Source organism: Henckelia pumila, chromosome 4, assembly GCF_033568475.1.
Source record: "Henckelia pumila isolate YLH828 chromosome 4, ASM3356847v2, whole genome shotgun sequence".
NCBI lineage: Eukaryota > Viridiplantae > Streptophyta > Magnoliopsida > Lamiales > Gesneriaceae > Henckelia > Henckelia pumila.
The window spans coordinates 7,463,483-7,482,500 of NC_133123.1; the positions used below are offsets into that span (position 1 = coordinate 7,463,483).

At 31.8% G+C, this 19,018-nt stretch overlaps 1 long non-coding RNA gene across 1 annotated transcript; it reads left to right on the forward strand.

The window, feature by feature from the left end:
- Nucleotides 1-1,068: 1,068 nt before the first annotated feature.
- Nucleotides 1,069-5,011, forward strand: LOC140866441 (uncharacterized). The gene is made up of 3 exons (XR_012144891.1): nucleotides 1,069-1,161; nucleotides 1,273-1,450; nucleotides 3,770-5,011. It is a non-coding gene; the product is annotated as an uncharacterized lncRNA (long non-coding RNA).
- Nucleotides 5,012-19,018: the final 14,007 nt, after the last annotated feature.

The window sequence follows — 19,018 nt, forward strand, 5'->3', positions numbered from 1 at the left end:
AAAAGTGAGTTAAAATAAAATTTAATTAAAAAAAACTTTTAGTTTATAAGAAATATCAACGACTAACGTCATTACATAAAAGAAAAAATACTTCAATTTAAATAAAGCTTAATAATAGACATTATTGCTCAATCATTAAAACTAACCCAATTAAAAAAATTGAAGATGTGTAAATAAATCCTTGAGCCCAAAAAAATAAAATAAAAAAATTGAAATTTGCATAAGAGGATTGGAATCGTGGTCTTCTAAGCTTTGGAGATAAGTCCATGCCATCTAGGCTAAATGCCTAACGTAAGGTTGGATAGATAACTAAAATATATATACACATTTAATAAAAATTGATATATAATACTAATTGTTTTTAAAATTTTCGGGGGCGCCGTGGCCCCCCTCGGGTCCTATGTAGATCCCCGCCCCTGCTCATTAAGGCAGTGCAACATATAACAGTCGATTTGGACTTTGATATCATGTTAAGATTAAGGATTTAGGCTCAACTCAAACGAAACGGTTGATCTGGACTCTAATAACATTTTAATATTAGAATTAACGGTTGGCTCGTAGGGCAGTCCACACATAACTATTAGCCTAGTGTCTGATACCACGTTAAGATTATATATTTGTCTTAACTCAACCCAAAAACTAGATCATGGGGGAAGACTGTCTAGTCTATAAATACAACTCTCAGTTACTTAATCTAAATAGGATAACTAACACACCTCTTCATCCTCACACGAGACATTAGTGGATGACCCATGCATTATGACATCCAATATATAATGATGAATCTGACTCTGATACCATATTAAAATTATGAATTTGTGCAAATTAAACTCAACCTTAAAAAGATAGTTCAATGAGAAAATTATCCAAATCCACATACACAATTAACTCTCAGGCACTGCTTGGATAAGTGGATTTGGGCTGATTTGGATTTCAAATTCACAGCCCAAATCCACTACATACACTTGGCTAACCCATAAATTTGATATCTCAAATCTGTTTATTTGGCCGATTGATTTAAGCCTTATAAATTAAGGATTTTGAATCCTTTCTTGTATCGGCTCATTTGAAATTTCTCCTTGCTCTCTTCTCTCGTTTCTCCATCAGACGTTGCTATCTTTCTCTCTTATCTCGTTTCTTCGGATCGCTCTCACCTCAGCGGTTGATGATGTTTTTTATCTTTCCTGAACAAATATTCAATATTTGTGGATTATACGATTTAGGGTTTTTTTTAGGTTGGGGATTTGTGATCGTTTATGTGTTTGTCAGCAGGTGAGAAGACGCTTTCGATATAATAACACCGGACAAGTGGAAAGAAGGGGCACGGGACACCACCGAAGGTTCTGGCCACCGGTGGTTTGCAGATAAGGAGAGGGAATTAGGCGAAGCTCAGTCTCATATCAAGGCGTTGATGTTTTCCGAGCGTCTTCGTGAAAAATCTGTGGAAGAGGTACTTTTATTTGGAAGTTTTATTTTTATTTTTGTTCGCGAAAAGGAATCCATTTTTCTCTACGATACAATAGACTATAAGTGCATTGCACTTCGTTGTTTTTCTTTATTTCCTAATCACGTTTCTTGAGCTTTTTATGTTTTCTTATGGAAGAGTATAAGTGGTCTGTATCTGTTTGAAACTTTGGTGTATTTGGATTTTTAAGTTTGATATTAGAGCTCATATCGAGTTATACACAGCGGGGTAAGTTTAATTCAACATGGTTGACATTTGTGTTTTGAAGATATTTGGTATTTGTCAACCATTTGAACGAGTTTATGCCTTAGTGAATGCCAATTCTTGTTGGGTTACTTGTCTTGTTTTGGAATCAGCAGTGTCCTGTTGGTATGTCTCAGACTCTGAAATGGCCGATATTTCGCCAGTGATGCCGTTTAATTTCATTCAGTCTATGTTTTTGTCTGACAATAGTTGCAAAAGAATATTTTATTTCGAGCATCTGTTAGGATATATACTAGAAATTGTGGAATTGGATACTATAAACTGTGATCATAACACCGAAAAATCTGTCATTCTCTATGATCGGCGTGAAAATAAAAGTTGTATAAATAAATTCTGTAAGTTTGCAATGTAAATAATTTGATTTACTGGAAGGATGCTTAAAAATTATTTGAATTTTGTCTCCTTAAATTTGCAGTACTATTTGAAGTTCACATTTGGTTTTAACAAAAACCAATTATCAAAAATCTTAATGATGGTGAGAGTAGGGTCGATTTTTTCTCAGGTACTTAGTGATACTCTTCCAATTTTTTGTTTCTTTGATTCTGATAATGAAAATAATTCAGCTTATTTCTATCTCTATCTTTTTCGTCGCATGCTTCAATATTCTAGTTCTGCCTATACTCTACCCATTAGTAGGAGAAAAAGTGATCCTATCTGCAGCCTTGCTCGCATCTGTAGCATATGTAAGTTAATGTGGTACTCACAATGCTAAAAATTGTGGGTTTAAATTCAGCAGATAATGCTTATTATTATTTTGTGCCTGAAAGAAAATAGTCTAATGGGGAGCTTTATTCGTGCGGGGTCTACTATATGTCTTGGCATGGGCACCATGGGTGCGTCCTATTTTCTTTGTTTCAAGTTTATATTAGTTATAACTTATAAAATTTATATTTCACAGTTATTTGTTGTGGTTGCTTCTATATTGCATACGATACTTGAAATTTTATTTCTAACTCTGGTATTTGGTAAAAAAATTAATGTTAAGGATAGGGATGACAATTTTCCCCGCGGGTTCGGATATCTGCGGGGAAAACCCGAAACGGGACGGGTTTGGCGGAGTATTTTCGGGTACGGGTTCGGGTTCGGGGATTTTTAAAAATGTCCAAAACATATTGGGGTGGGTATGGTATGGAGATGCTATCTCCATCCCCGAACCCGCCCCGATAATAATAATAATAATATACAAATATTTTAATTATCAAATTTTATTAAATCTAAAATATTATTAAAAAATTAAAATTAAAAGTATTCTTATTATTTTGTTTATATATATATTTATACATTATATATAATACATACGTTTATGATAACGTAGATTTTTATAACATAAAAATATTATTTGAATCTCATTCATGTTACGTACACATATAAAATATTTATATTAGTCTAAATATATATATATATATATATCACTTATTTTGATAAATTTAGAAACAATATATAATCTTAATACATTTTTGATACATAGTATTTTCTTTAAAATAATAATTTTGATTTATAGAAATATTTTGTTTTTAAAATATTTTTATTAATTTTAAAAGTTAATATTATAATAAAAAATTCGACCCAAAATATTTTAGGTATTTTATTATAAAATTGAATAATAATTTTTATATTCTTATATAATAAAATTTATTTATAATATATATATATAGAGTTCTTTTATGGTGCCCAACTCATATGCCCAACTCCATGCCCACCATGTACAATATGTGAGTTGACCAACACAATTGATGAGTTGACTTATCACATATTGTACATGGTGGGCATGGAGTTGGGCATATAGAGTTGGGCACCATAAAAAAACTCTATATATATATATATATATATATATTCGGGTATGGGTATGGGGATGAGGATTTGGTCCCCGCAGAAATGGGTACGGGGAATTCCCGATAATAATTAATGGGGATCGGGGCGGGTATGGGGATCAAGTTTGAATTCGGGGACGGGGATGAGGAAGACATACCCATTCCCGACCCGTCCCATTGCCATCCCTAGTTAAGGATGTCCACATTCATTTTCACTTTATGTTTACAGACTTATGCAGTTATATCAAAGGCATCAAACTCAGCAGATCAGGTTAGTCTCCACTACCAAATACTTAATTTTCAGGAGCAAATCTCAAACTAAAATTAATGTTTGGATCATGTAATTTCCAATACCACACATATATTTTGGATTTCGCTTTCATGCGTGGTGAGGAATCGTGGAATTTAGCTTATGACGAGTGAAGATTTCAGTTAATAAAAAAGTATACCAATATCTCTAATCTGCATAACTCTGTGCTCAATAAACCGTAGTTACCATATGGAACCACTCTCCTTTAGTTCTTTGTATTAAACCATGAAAGTACCACAAATTTAATTTATATGTGTTCAATCCATTGCAAGTTTGCTTTCTCCACTCGCGATAAGTCCACTTACAAGTAAGTCCCTATACTTGTTCTATCATTCTTGAAACAAAAATGCATCCCTTTTTCTCGATTTTCTCAAACCACGATTTCTGGTCTTGTTGCAGCATGGTTTCTATCTAGCAACGCGCCTTTCAACTGTAAAGGTTTCAGTATCATTGTTGCATCTCTGAGCATGGTAACTCGACTTCTGTCTTCCAAGAATGGCTCAGTGTCTTGCTATGAGTCTAATGTCACACTGTGTTTCAAGTGGTTTCGTTATGCTTCTCTTTCACATTAAACCTAAACGCCCCGCGTGACAAGAATTTAGACGATGGAGCAGAAAACATCGAAGCACCACTTTTTTCGTAAGGATTCGGGATATTGTCTTCATGTCTTGGCACCTCTATGCCTATCCATATAGTCGAAATGGTGGAGAAGGATGAAGAAAATAAGATGAACTCCACACATGAACGATCACGAAATTCAAACTCATTGGGTTCATCATCCAATAAAAGGAAGAAAGCGAAAAAAGATGATTTGGTTGAGGTTGTTGGCATGATCGCAAAATCTTTTCAAGAGTTCGTGGTGAGCAAGAAGAAGGAATAAAGACCAAGCGATATTGAAATACACGAGGTTGTCTCTAGCATAACTGGAATTACAGACATCGAAAGATTTAAGACGATCCAAAAATTGATGAATGGTGACGTTGAAAATTTTAGATTATTAAAAGCACTTTCGGATGAGGAGAAAAGAAAATGAGTGCATTTTCTCATTAACTCGTGATTATTGTATTTGTTTAGAAACTAACAAGTTAGATTAGATGTTTTTTTGTTGATGTTTTGCTGTTACGACTCATGACTATTCTAGAATTTGGATTTGATATTTTAGCTTATGAGGATGAATGCTATATTTATTTTATATGTTTGCTTTGTGAAAAAAATGTTAATATTTTGTTAAATATTTATTTATATACATGTTCTTGTCTATTTAAATAAATAAGACATGAACTTTATTTTATTTTGTGTTGCATATGGCTACTGTGTTAATTTAATAATTATTTTAATTTAAAAATATATTTTTTGAATATTGGATATGTGTTAATATAATTTTTTTGATTAATATATATTACTAAATTTTGATTTTATTGTAGAGTTATTGGACGAAAAATATTTTTTTATGTTACTAGTATGATGAAAAAGAAATTGAAGTTTAATATTATTATAAGTTATATATTTTTATTTTTGAAAAACATAAATATTTTGTTTAAAGTTTATTATGTAAATTTAGTATTTAATCCAATAAAAATAAATTAAGTTTAAATTTATATTTTTTTAAATTGAACATGGCTATTTTGTAATAATAATATTTTTTTAATTTCAAAATATATAAAGAATAATAAAGTATGTTTTTCTAAGATTTGAAATTCTTAAATTTTTTAGCCAAACAAGATATTTCAAATCAATGAATTTAAAATTCACTTTGAAATTTTATGTTCATCCAAACAAGAGATTTAATAAAAAAGAGGATTCAAATGAATGATTTTCAAATCCATTAATTTGAAATCTTTTCTCAAATCCAAATATCCTTATCCAAGCACAACCTCAAGAAATTCATCCAACAACGTAGTAATGTAACTAACGGAACCCAGATTTTTTTACGACTCAAATTAGTTTTGAATTAATTAGATTTATGGAAATTATTTATTCGATTTCAGGGCCCGACCATTAAATATTTTATTTTACTTTCATGTCCGTCGGGCCGACGAATGGAGAGAAAATATCTTGTAGGGCTAGAACCCCACCCACATTGATCCAACGTACGTCAGTGGATGATTAATTAGATCTGAACCGTCGGCACGGCTTAATATTAAATAATTAGTAAATTATAAATTAATTAAGTTTGTTACTTTAAAGGGGGAATATTGTGATGGTGGTGTTTCAGTTAGTCACATCACGCAATTGAATTGGAGATAAGCCTACTTTTGTGTCCATTATTGTACTTGTCACAGAAAATGCCTAAACTATTGAATTTTGCCTCTCAATCATTTTCCCAGACCCGACCCGTTTCATATCTGTCTGTCATACCACGAACTATCTTAATCTTCAATTAAATCGTGATGTTTGAACTGTTATATCAAAGTTATAACTTCGATTTCTTCAAAACATATGTTTTTCTAACATGGGATGAATTGATCCTTGATTATAATGTCCCTTAATATGTATTGGTTATTAGAGGAATAGAAGTTGTCCCCATTGATGAATTAGTAACCAAGGGATTTTGGCCTTATATTAGCTAGATATTTCTCTCTTTGTGTGTGTACATGTCTACATATAGATATGTCAATGCTGCAGTGTTGCAGGTCCACTTCGATTAGGTTATGTTGATAAAGATCTTATCTTTGATTCTTTTGCTTTAACTAGAGATAAGATATGATCATGTTGTTGTGTGAACTTTTCTCTGCTACTCTTTTGCATGGCATTATTTGGGAACCTGAAAAATGAGGTTTCAATAAATTCCGCAAAAATCCAAACTTCATGCCTACTATAGCTAGCTTCAATCTTCAATTTGAAACGATGTAATTAATATTGTAATAATAAAATTTTGGAGTATGTATACTATTTTATAGCCTTGACAAAAAAAACTTTCAAGATAACATCATCTTATCAATTTATTTTGGCTTTCAAGATGAAAACAAAAATCATGCCTCCAAGAATTTTTTTTTACATGAAATGGAGAATAATGACATTATTTGTACTTTATGTTGAGCTAAAGATTAGGTGGCAGACTCATAAAGATGGACCCTAGACATCTCATTTGAGGCTCTGGTTAAATGTAAAATGGTCCCAAAATTTACAAGGCCCTACATATATCTATCTAGTATCTTGAAAACCTGGAAATGTAATAATTATGTCCAAGCTAGAAAACATAACAAATATCAGAACTGAACTAGCTGGAACTACTAAATCACACGGTTGGAATTCACCAGCTGCCGGCAGATACTGATCCTCACAAAGTTATGTATAACTTTTTTTATATATTTATATATAACTTTTAGAAACAGATCAATTTAATGAGACGGATCTTACAGTTTCGCCATGTTTCTACAAGGAAAGACAGCATATATTAAATAATATATATATTTTGGGGAGTATTGATTGATACATTAAGTTGGATTGTTTGAATCAAGTTTGAAATTGGAAATATATAATTAATGTGAAAAGAAGACTCACTGGTCCGATACATGATGTTCCTGTACTGAGAGGGTACAAAGTGTCCCCACAATGGCTGAATCATGACTTGGATCCAATTCAAAGTCGTGGCATTTTCTTCTATATATATACACACACACACACTTAGGAAAGTGTCATATTTTAGGATAGATCAAGAATTGCATATCAGAAGATAGAAATTATATATGGCGAAGGGATTCGGGAAGTGGAAAAGAATGGTGAGACAGATGAGAGGAAAGCTTTACATAATGAGAATGTGCATTACTATGCTTCTTTGCTGGGAAGACAAGTATCATTAGAAAAATATATTAATTGTAATCTCATGAAGTTTATTTCTTGGTTTTTGTTTTTGTAGAATAACCCCTTTTGTAATTTAGTTTTGCTGGGCTTTTTTAGTTACTTTTAGGCAGCTGTTGTGTACAAATTTTAGCATGATTAGTGAGTAGTAGCACTTGGATCGAATCAGTTAAGCTATTAATATTAACCCAAAGAAATAAAAGAAATATTTTTGAGAGTACTCGATCGACTTGCACTGGACTGCGCATGCATGTGTGTTTGTGTGCAGCAGGAAAGTAAATGGGGTTTTTATTCTGATTCCATCCTTTTTTTTTTTATTTTGAGATCATTCGATTTCATTCTTATATTCGGAAATGCTCTAAAATATGATTGTGAATTGTTATTTACAGAATAATTACGTTGAAAATAATATTATATTTCCACGGTAAATTTCTTTGATGAAAATTTATAAGATCTTGTTGGATTGTGAATATATTAGTTTTATTTCATTTGGGAAGAAATAAGGGGTATACATAGTTAAGAATTAATGTAGATGAAATCCATTTTTGTCTGCATAAACCTTTGGAACAAATTGAAATATCAGTACATTTTTTCCATGGCAGCCAGCTAGGCAAGTTTTTCATGATCAGGGCCAGTGCTGTATTAATTTGTTTGATTTTGATATAGTTTTAATTTTTGCTTTCACTTTCAATTTCTTTATGAAAATGTCATTTTCTTATCTTTTGCGGGAGCGGGGGAAAGGGGCTTCAACAGAAGAGACAGTATATTATATGATCAAGCCATGCTCCAGCGGACCAATTAATTTTGTTTAAATTACACACACACATATACATTATTATATATAATAGAGACAATAATTTTAAAATAGTGATTAAAAAGTTATTTAATTTTAAAATAGTTTTAAGAAAATAATGTTTAATTCTCATTCAATATTTCACTTCACTTTTTTTTAAAGGGTCTTCTATTCAATAGTGAAATGGAACTGATTACATGGAATAAATTAATTAATGATTAGTTAATATTATGATGGATAATATTAAGTTTCTACATTTCATTTTAATCTTTAATTTTCTTCCGATCATCCATTTAAAAGATTACATATATTTTATGTTTACTAGAAAAATGTACGTGGTAGCACGTAATTATAATTTTATTTGATTGAGACCGAAGTTATCAAATTTCAAATGTTTATTTTTATTAAAATCATGTGTTATATTTTTTGCTGGCAATTTTAAACTTCAGTCACTATGATTCAATATCCAATTAGCATGTGAAGCGGGAATATTACGTCTTTTACTTTTTTTGGAATATTTGTCGGTTTTTTATCAACGTTTTTTTTAGTGATATTATATGTTTATACATTGAGTTTAATTTATTTTTTAACTGACAACTTTAAAGCAATAACATATGTTGTATATTTATTGAAAAGCGTAATATATATATATATATTTGTTGCAAACTGTAGGATCAAGTGATTTATCTGTTATTAAAAGCTATAGTTGATGGTAACTGTGCAACTCAAATCTTTTAAATCGTATAAGAGTGTACAAACAAACACATGTTTCAATTGTTCAATCCGGGAGAAGGACAATTATTGCACTCAAACAATCATCTTATCCATTATTGTGCTTTCAATCAATGTGAATCGAAACCATAACCTTGACTTCGATATTAATTGTATGACGAACGCTTCTCGCTTTAACAAAATTTATAGTTAATGATAATAATATGACTCGATTAATATTTTAAACAATACGTACGAAATCTCAAACGTCATCAATAATTTATGTTAAATGATAATTTTATTTATATTGATTTTTAAGTAAAAAATAGTACTTTATTTCAGATAAATGATTTTTTGATTCATTAACTTGTCCAAATTTGAGTTTTAGTCCATTGAGTTGTCAAATTTGGTTTTGGTGCACTAACATTTAATTTTTTTACTATTGTTAGTCCAATTGTTGACGTGATAATTCAACAATTTTTGATCTCAGTATTTTTACGTCATGTCAGTAGTTTTTTATTACAAATCAGTATTTTCCAGTGTTACGTTACCAATTAGACCAATAATTGCCGAGAATTAAAATTTAGCGTATCAAATCAAACTTTGAAAACTTAGTGGACCGGATCCTAAAAGTAAATAAGTTAGTGAAAAAAACTATTTTTCCTTTATTTAAAAGCTTTATTTGGAAATGAATGTTGATATTCTATTAATAAATTAAATATAAATCATGTATTATTTTTTCTCTGGTAAACCATGATAATCATAAGACAATTGATGTAGCTTGACTTGCTTTGATTCTCAATCATCTTGGTCATACATAATAATATATTCAAATTTTTATTACATATATTTTTCAGTTTATTGAATAAATTTATTTGTTTGGCTTCGATAATCAAATTTAAATATACATTAGATAATAATTTAGTATAAAAAATAATCAATATCCTAACAAAAAATATTAAAATAAAAATAATATTTTTATAATATAAACTCTGTGTGTTATAGTATATACAAATATATACTAAGAGTATTTAATTCAATTATACAAATAATTATTTAATTAATGATATATATATATATATATGTATATACATATTTTTTTCATAAGTTTATCAAACTCTTGTTTTAAAAAATCTAACATATTAATATGTGATAAATATCTTTTTTCAGAAACCAAATTCATATAATGTGCAACAGTCAATCCAAACTTTTTTTTATATTTTAATTTGTTCAAATCTTGTAATATTTTGGTCAAAAAACTCTTACAGTATTAGCTGGTGACATTATTTTAAATTATCTTTTTTTTCTTCATATTCGAGATTATAAGTATAGAAATAAATTATTTTTAATTTTGCTATTGTTATCGCTAACATAGTTTATAGTCTAGATATATTATATTAATATTTCTCGAACCTCTAATCAAGTATACGAAGAGAATAATTTTATGTCGTCTAATCTCATTACCTTTAGTTTTTCAACCATTATTTTATACGACAATGCCTTGATAAGACATTAATATGTTTTCTGCTTAATTTTCTTCAATAGTAATCCAATCGAGTTGTTTTAAATTTGATATACATATAAAGTACATGTTGTTTTACATATCATAAAAAATATTTATATATGGAGTGTAATAATTAATTTATAATTTCTAAGAATAGTATGTTAAATATATTATTTGAAAAAAAAATATGAGCAGATAAAAATAATGTGAAGAAAAATATTTTTTTTTTAGAGGATGAACAATCATATTTTAAACAAGTTAAAATTTTTTATACTCAATATTTCAAGGATTTAAGTAACTTAGATATAAGAATAATTTTTCTGACATAAAAATCGATTTGAGTGTAGTGTTTTTCTACTTTTTGTCACGTAAATTTTTACGATTTCATAAGTATTAATATTAATTGATTATATTAGCCAAGTATTATACTGCAGTACAAACATTAACATGAAACTTAGTTATAATCATACTCTCTATATCTCGCTTATTTAAACTACATTTATTTTTTTTATCTTTCTCAATTATATAGTATAGTTTCATATTAAATATCATTTGTACTAATCTTTTACCAATTTATCCCTATTAAATTCATAAAATGTAAAATTATTTTATTTTATTAAAAGTTCACTTAATAAGGGCAAAATGAGAAAATTAGTTTTTCAAATACTTTCTTAATATATATTTGAAAATACACACAAGCCAAAATTAGTAGGACGAAATGAGTATATATTTTTTTACTGTAAGGGATATCATGGCTCATAAAAATTATCAGAATCAGATGTTGTCACTAGGTGTTGACAACATCATACACAACATGCAGCGGAAATATTAAAACGTGAATAGTAACAGCAAACCAACAATAAAAATACTCAAGACTAAATATGCACAAGTACTAAAGTAATAAAAGGTCGCACATACAAATAGATTCAGATGTTGTCACTAGGTGTTGACAACATCTTCAATAACACCTTGATTAACATGCATCAGAATTTTTGAAAGCATGAATAAAATAGATAAACAACCAAATAAATTAGACTCAAATATTTAAACAAGAGTATAAAATACTCTTGCAGCGCCTCAGGGCAAAACTTTCACTAGAAAATAATCAAAGAGTTTTACAAACCCTAAAACTAGTGAATTATTTCAAAAATCAATTTTCTCAAAACATATGAGAAAATAAAGAATAAATAAAAATAACTCCCTTAAAAGTCTACTGAAAGTAGAACAAGAAAACCCAAGATAGGAGTTGATCCTTGATGCCAAAATACGAGAGCAACACAGCTTCGATCACCAATCTTCAGTGCTCTCAAACCTTCAAGGCATCAACGGAAATTACGAAAAGCAAAACGATAAAACCAAAAGGAATTGATCCTGATTGCCGAAATTTGAGAACCACAAAAGGTCTTTCGATCAACACTCTTGCAAGTGTAATCTTCAAGTGTTCTCGAAAAGCTTCACGGCAATACAGAAAACTCCAATCTTCTTATGTAATTCAGAGCTCTTGATTTCTCATTAATGAGTCTCTGAATTTTTGACGTGAAACTCTCTCTTGTGCAGTATATGTGTTTCTCTGCTCTCGCTCGCTCTATTCTGCACTACGTTCTGCACGCCGTCTGAATCTCTACGCTCTTCTTCTATTTAAGCGTGAATGTCTTCCAATTTTATCTCCAAAAAGGCTTAATCATATTTCCTTTCAAACTTGAACCAATCTACAAAGATAAGGAAATAATGTTAAGTTAGGAGATAAAGATATATTATGATAAGTGCATAATATCCCATACAAAATAATCAAGTAAATATTTAAGCTCTTTAAGATATATGAGTATCTTATTCTATAATAAAATAATTCCTATTTAAAATATCTCAAACACTTAGATAAGAAAAAGTATCAATCCAAGAAACGCAAAACACCACAATAAATCTTTCACAATATAGAAAAAATATCAAGGATTTTATTTTTTCAATCTCCCCCTTTTTGCCTTTCTAGACAAAACATCTAAAAGAAAATCAGCAACTCCCCCTGAATATTAATTCTCAGACCTCCTCCTGAGTTCAAACTTCTCAAATCAGTTCTCTCCCTGAATTTGATCTTCAATTCTGAGTGTTGTCAAGAATGTTGGCAACACCTACACACAACACTTGGTGAGATCAGAAAAGACTTAATACATGTTCAGAAGTAAATTACAAAACACATTTAATCAATTCAGCACACATCACAGCTCTCCTGAATATCAATTCTCTCCCTGAATACGAAAATACATTCTCCCCCTTAGTCAAAGCTTGGATGTTGTCGAGGATGTTCCCAACATCTCCTCACAACACCTAAGTCAGAGCAGAAAAAAACTTATAAGAACAAATCAGAGAGTTATAATCAAACATGCTAACATTGATTAGAACCAGATCAGAGCAAAAAACATAAGACAAATCAGAGCAGAGCAAAAATAAACTTAAACCACAAAAAACTAAAACTTATTGCTCTGTGACAATCCATCATTTGCTTCGCCAGAACTAGATTCTTTTCCATCAGAGTCAGAGTCACTATCTTCTCCATCAGATCTAGAGCCACCGAATTCAACATTTTCTCCCCCTTTTTTGTCCAGAAGAGGTACCTACACCAAGAAAAAATCGATATGAAAATAGACGAGTTTTATAGTAAGCAATGTCTGCTTTGGCATGTAAAATCTTCTGTTCAACATGCAGCATCTGGATTGAATAAAGATAGAATCCAGCTGTTTAAGTAAGAGGAACAAATATGGCAGTGTCAGGGGAGGTGTTGGCAACATCTGCCACAATATCTGCAGCAGCACCTGTTTCTGACCAAGGTAGGTCCAACTTCATGTTACCTCTAAGTAATGTAGGTGCAAGCTTCAGAACAAAAGCAGATAAAGGCTCATCATCATCTTTTTCAAACTATTGAGATACTAGCACAACAAATATCACAGAAGGAAACAGGAGCATGTAAGATATCAACCCACAGTTTGCATATTGCATAACTGTAGTAAAACACAAGCTTTCCAAAGTTCAAAGATGCTCCACTTCCTATAGCAAACATCACACCAGCTTGATGATTGGTGACAAACGTGGAATTTGTGAACGGAGTCCAAATCTTGATTGCAGTCTTGTAAAGAACATAAGCTATCTTATCAGATCAGGCTGCACATCTTCTTCCACCTCGAGTGAGTTAAAAAATCCATTAAACACAGTAGGACTAAACTCGAAAAATATGAACCCTCACATGAGTTTTCCCAAATTTTGCGAAAGAGGGTTCGGCACAGCTTTAGTCAAATTTCAGTAAAATTCCAAGACCATAGGTCTACAGTAAGGAGTAGCATATGTCACAGTAGAGAGCATATTTCTGAGTTGGAAAATTCTTACCAGATTTTGTGCGCCATATGCTTCCAAATCAATGATGTGGTCCTCAAAGAAATCACAATTGGCATAGTGTTGCCAATCGTTTGCAACATTCTCAGTAAAAAAATATAGAGGAATAAGATTGGTTTACTCGATAGTCTTCATCCAAGGTGTTGTCCAGGGTGTCAGCAACACCTTCAGAAAACATCTTCTGCAGAAACAGCAACCTTGGATTCCAACATAAAGGTGTAATAACTGTGACAGTAGCCAGCAAATTCCGAATTCTGAAAAATTCTACAATATTCAAATACTCCTCATCTAAGATGTCAGCAGGAATGTCAACAACATTTGATGCAACATTTTATTTTGAGGCAGATTCCTCAGAGCCTTCATCAGAGAATGCAAGGGATGGATCAACAGCAGTAAAAATGACCATCAAATATCTCAATTTTAAAAAATCATCCTCTAAGATGTTGTTAGAGAACATCAACATCTGGCTCAACATCTTCTTTGTAGCCCATCTCTGTTTGAATATCAGTGAATCAAAATTCTTCTCTGCCATAAAATTTTGAACAGTTAGAATAAGAAGAGAAGAATTTGACAATAATGCAAGGACCGACAAAATTTTGTAGAAGTGATAATGTGGTGATGGTGAGCAAAGAGTAACAAGACCATAAATATTATGGTGATAAGATCAAAACTAACAACAAACCCTTCATCTCTTAATCACTCGGTCGCAGTTAATGTTCCCTAGTGGTGACAATTGCCAACGGTAAAATGGAGTTTGAAATCATTATGACAACAAATTTCTGAATTAAGGCAATAAATCAAGTCAATTGATTTTTGCAAAATTTCCATAAAGAAACTCCACATCGAAATAAACTCCATTAAAAACACTTTCAATCACAAAACAATTCGAAATATTAGTGGATTGGGCAAATCACTAAATTTTCTTATTTCGAACTTCAAACTTCTCAGCAAGATATATTCACCATAAAATAAATATGCATGTCTTAATTATGTCTAAAACAGAGTGTAACAATGCAATAAAATGCAATCACATACAAAAAATATGTTGACAATTGAGGTGTTGTTCACGATGTTGGCAACATCTTCCAGCAACACTTCAGGATTCTCAAAAACTTTGATTTCCAGACATTCATAAAATTCTTATTACAGAAGTGGTAGCCTGCACACTAAAGGAACGATCTTCGACGGACCCCTTTAGGTAGCTTTTTCTATTTGCTTCTGATTTTCAATCAAATTTGATGATTGAATTTATTATGGTGAACCTTTTTTTTGTTATTTTGAGTTTCTGAATTTGCGAAATCACTTTTCACTTGGGACGGGATCATGGAATACACGAACATCCCTCCACTACTTCGTGATTTAGTCAGAACTCTTCTTCAATTAAATTTCATTAAACTGTAAAACAATTTGCAAAGAATCCTGAGTGAAAACTAGTCAATGATTACAAAGTATCAAACACTTCACAAAACAGAGTGTATGCATAAATGCAACATGCCTAATGATCCTAAAGATGCACATGCATGAAAAAGTATTGTCGCAGGATGTTGGCAACACTCCAGACAACATCTAAGTTCTGTCTATAAAGCACACAAATTGAGAGACTTCCTTAGACTGGAAAATCTCTCGAAATCCAATGCTTTGGTGAAAATATCAGCTAATTGATTATCTGTTCTAATAAACTCAATACAGATCATGCCTTTCTCGACCAAATCTCTAATGAAGTGATGTCAAATGTCTATGCGTTTGGTTCGAGAGTGTTGTACTGGATTTTTGCATATATCAATAACGCTTGAATTATCACAGTACACATTCAACTAAGCATGATATCTAGCCTAGTAGCACAAAAAACAAGATACTTTCAATTATGCTTCTGTAGAGGGTGTTGTCAACACCTTCGACAACATCTTTCCTCGACAGTTTTTTACTTGACCTCATTGGTGTACGCATGTGTTTACAATTTTCATTCAAATACTTTTTCACAAGATTTCTAGCATACTGTATTTGACACACAAAAATTCCACCATGCAAGGAATCTGGTTAATCTGGTTATATTACCTTGAGACTTTTGCACAAACAATGCCTTATCAATCTCACCTCTTTTGAATCCAAGATTGAACAAGTATTTGGTTAATCTTCCATACCATGCACGTGGTGCTTGCTACAATCCATACAGTCCCAACCTTTTTGGTTCACTGTTTGACACAAAGCATGAAAATCTTACCTGTGAAAACGTGGAGCTCATGCAAATTAGTCCAGACATCTTTCGATAATTCACATTTTCTTTCCTTCGGGTTTGCATATCTCCATGCACATCTCCATTGACCTCATTGTCTTCATCCTCATTTTCAGCAGTGGATTGTTCAAATTTTTGTTTTTGGAGATTCTGTAGGAGGTGTTGTCACAGGCGTTGTAACACCTTGGACAACATCTAAATTTCCATAATTTTCAAACAGATCATAAACTTCATCCTCAGCTGTTTTCTTCTTTAGATTTAAGTTCTTCAAATTTTTGAAGTTTGCATGTCTCAACTTTTGATGTAATAGGTTAAATTCATCCACCTTTGAATGTCTACATGTCATCTCCTCTCCAAGTTGATAGAAATTATCAAACGATCTCGTGCCTGTCATCAAACACATGTCAGAGCTATCAAAAACTTTGCATAATTTCTTATCAAATTGCACATGCAAGTTGTCATCACAAAGCTGGTTAATGCTTATTAAATTTGCAGTTAGTCCTTCAACATATAGCACGTTGCGAAGTTTAGGGAGCCCATCAACATTCAGCGTGCCTTTTCCTGCAATATTTCCCTTTGAACCTCCTTCATAAGTCACTTTTCCACTCTTTTGTTCAATATAATTTGTGAGAAACCTTCTAGAACCTGTCATATGATGTGAGCTAACGCTATCAAAGTACCAAGCACCTGAAACATTAGTTTTCGAAGCAGTATAAATCATAAAGCAGTGAATATCAGCTTTTGGTACCCAAACCTGTCTTACAGTAGATCTGTTTCTGGAGATGTTGTGGAAAGGTATTGGCAACACCTTAGGCAACACCTTCGGTGCAGATCTATATCTATAGTCTTTCTGCAACTTAAAACAATATGGTTTGATATGACCAGGTCTATGACAGTAATGACAAACATACTTACCTTTCCTTCTGGGCTTTAAAGGTGCAGCAGGCTATGGCTCTGTTTTTTGAGGATCGGTTGTGACATTTTCTGTTAAGCTTCCTGGACAGCTATTTTCTTTGACAAACACAGGAGCTTTTGAACATTCACCAACCTCAAATTTATTGTTCTCAAAGCCTAGTCCAGCCTTCCATCTCTTCGCATCATGAGCAAAGAATCAATTTTGGTTGTGCTTGAATTGAATTTAGCCAGTGTAGCCTTAGCTTTCATGAGTTCATCCTTAACCTGACTTAATTCCAGATCCTTCTTACTCAGCATAACTTCAAGTCTTGATATATCAGCCTATAAATCAGAATTTTCTCTTGAAAGAATAGTGTTCTTCTTATTTCGTTCAACCCAGTCAGCATATAACTCTTCATATTGCATTCGCACATCTTCCAGAGACATTCTTTCATCACCTGCATCAGTATTACACACATTATCAGTAGTAAAAGAATTTAAACATACTGACCTTTGGGAGATGTTGCGGCCAGGTGTGGCAACACCTGCGGCAACACCTAAAGGATTGACTTGAAACTTCTTTTTGCTTTTCAATAGGGCAGATAGGGCAGTGTGGATTTCTTCTCCTGTCTGTTCTTCATTTTTTTCAGATTCTTCATCACACAAAGATGCATTCATCCCTTTATGAACCGTATTTGCACATTCATTGGCATAATGACCATAGCCTTGACATTCATGACAATGCACCGTGTCAATCTTCTTTACAGTAGGATTTTTCTTTCCTTCCAGCATAAGTCGAGGCTTTTAAGGATCAGGAAACTTTCTTGATGATTGATCAGGCCTGCCTATTTTCAGAGTTTTGTTAGTAGCCGAAAAAAGTGGAGCTTTGAGTTTCTGATTGATCTTCTTTGTCTCCATCATCTTCTTCAGATAATCATCAAACTTCTTTGTGATGAGTGACATCGAGTCATCTCCCAAATCCGATTCAAATAATTCTTGAGGTTTGAAGAATGAGTTTGCTGTTGTTGACTCCATAATATTCCTGAAAAAATAATCCAGAATCAGCTCTTAGTGTATCAAGAGTAGTCTCTGATACCACTTGTAAGGGATATCATGGCTCATAAAAATTATCAGAATTATATGTTGTCACTAGGTGTTGACAACATCCTACACAATATGCAGCAAAAATATTAAAACGTGAATACTAACAGCAAACCAACAATAAAAATACTCAAGAGTAAATATGCACAAGTACTAAAGTAATAAAAGGTTGCGCATACAAATAGATTCAAATGTTATCACTAGGTGTTGACAACATCTTCAATAACACCTTGATTAACATGCATCAGAATTTTTGAAAGCATGAATAAAATAGATAAACAACCAAATAAATTAGACTCAAATATTTAAGCAAGAGTATAAAATACTCTTGCAGCGCCTCAGGGCAAAACTTTCACTAAAAAATAATCAAAGAGTTTTACAAACCCTAAAACTAGTGAATTATTTCAAAAATCAATTTTATCAAAACATATGAGAAAATAAAGAATAAATAAAAACAACTCCCTTAAAAGTCTACTGAAAGTAGAACAAGAAAACCCAAGATAGGAGTTGATCCTTGATGCCAAAATACGAGAGCAACACAGCTTTGATCACCAATCTTCAGTGCTCTCAAACCTTCAAGGCATCAACGAAAATCACGAAAAGCAAAATGATAAAACCAAAAGGAATTGATCCTGATTGCCGAAATTCGAGAACCACAAAAGGTTTTTCGATCAACAATCTTGCAAGTGTAATCTTTAAGTGTTCTCGAAAAGCTTCACGGCAATACAGAAAACTCCAATCTTCTTATGT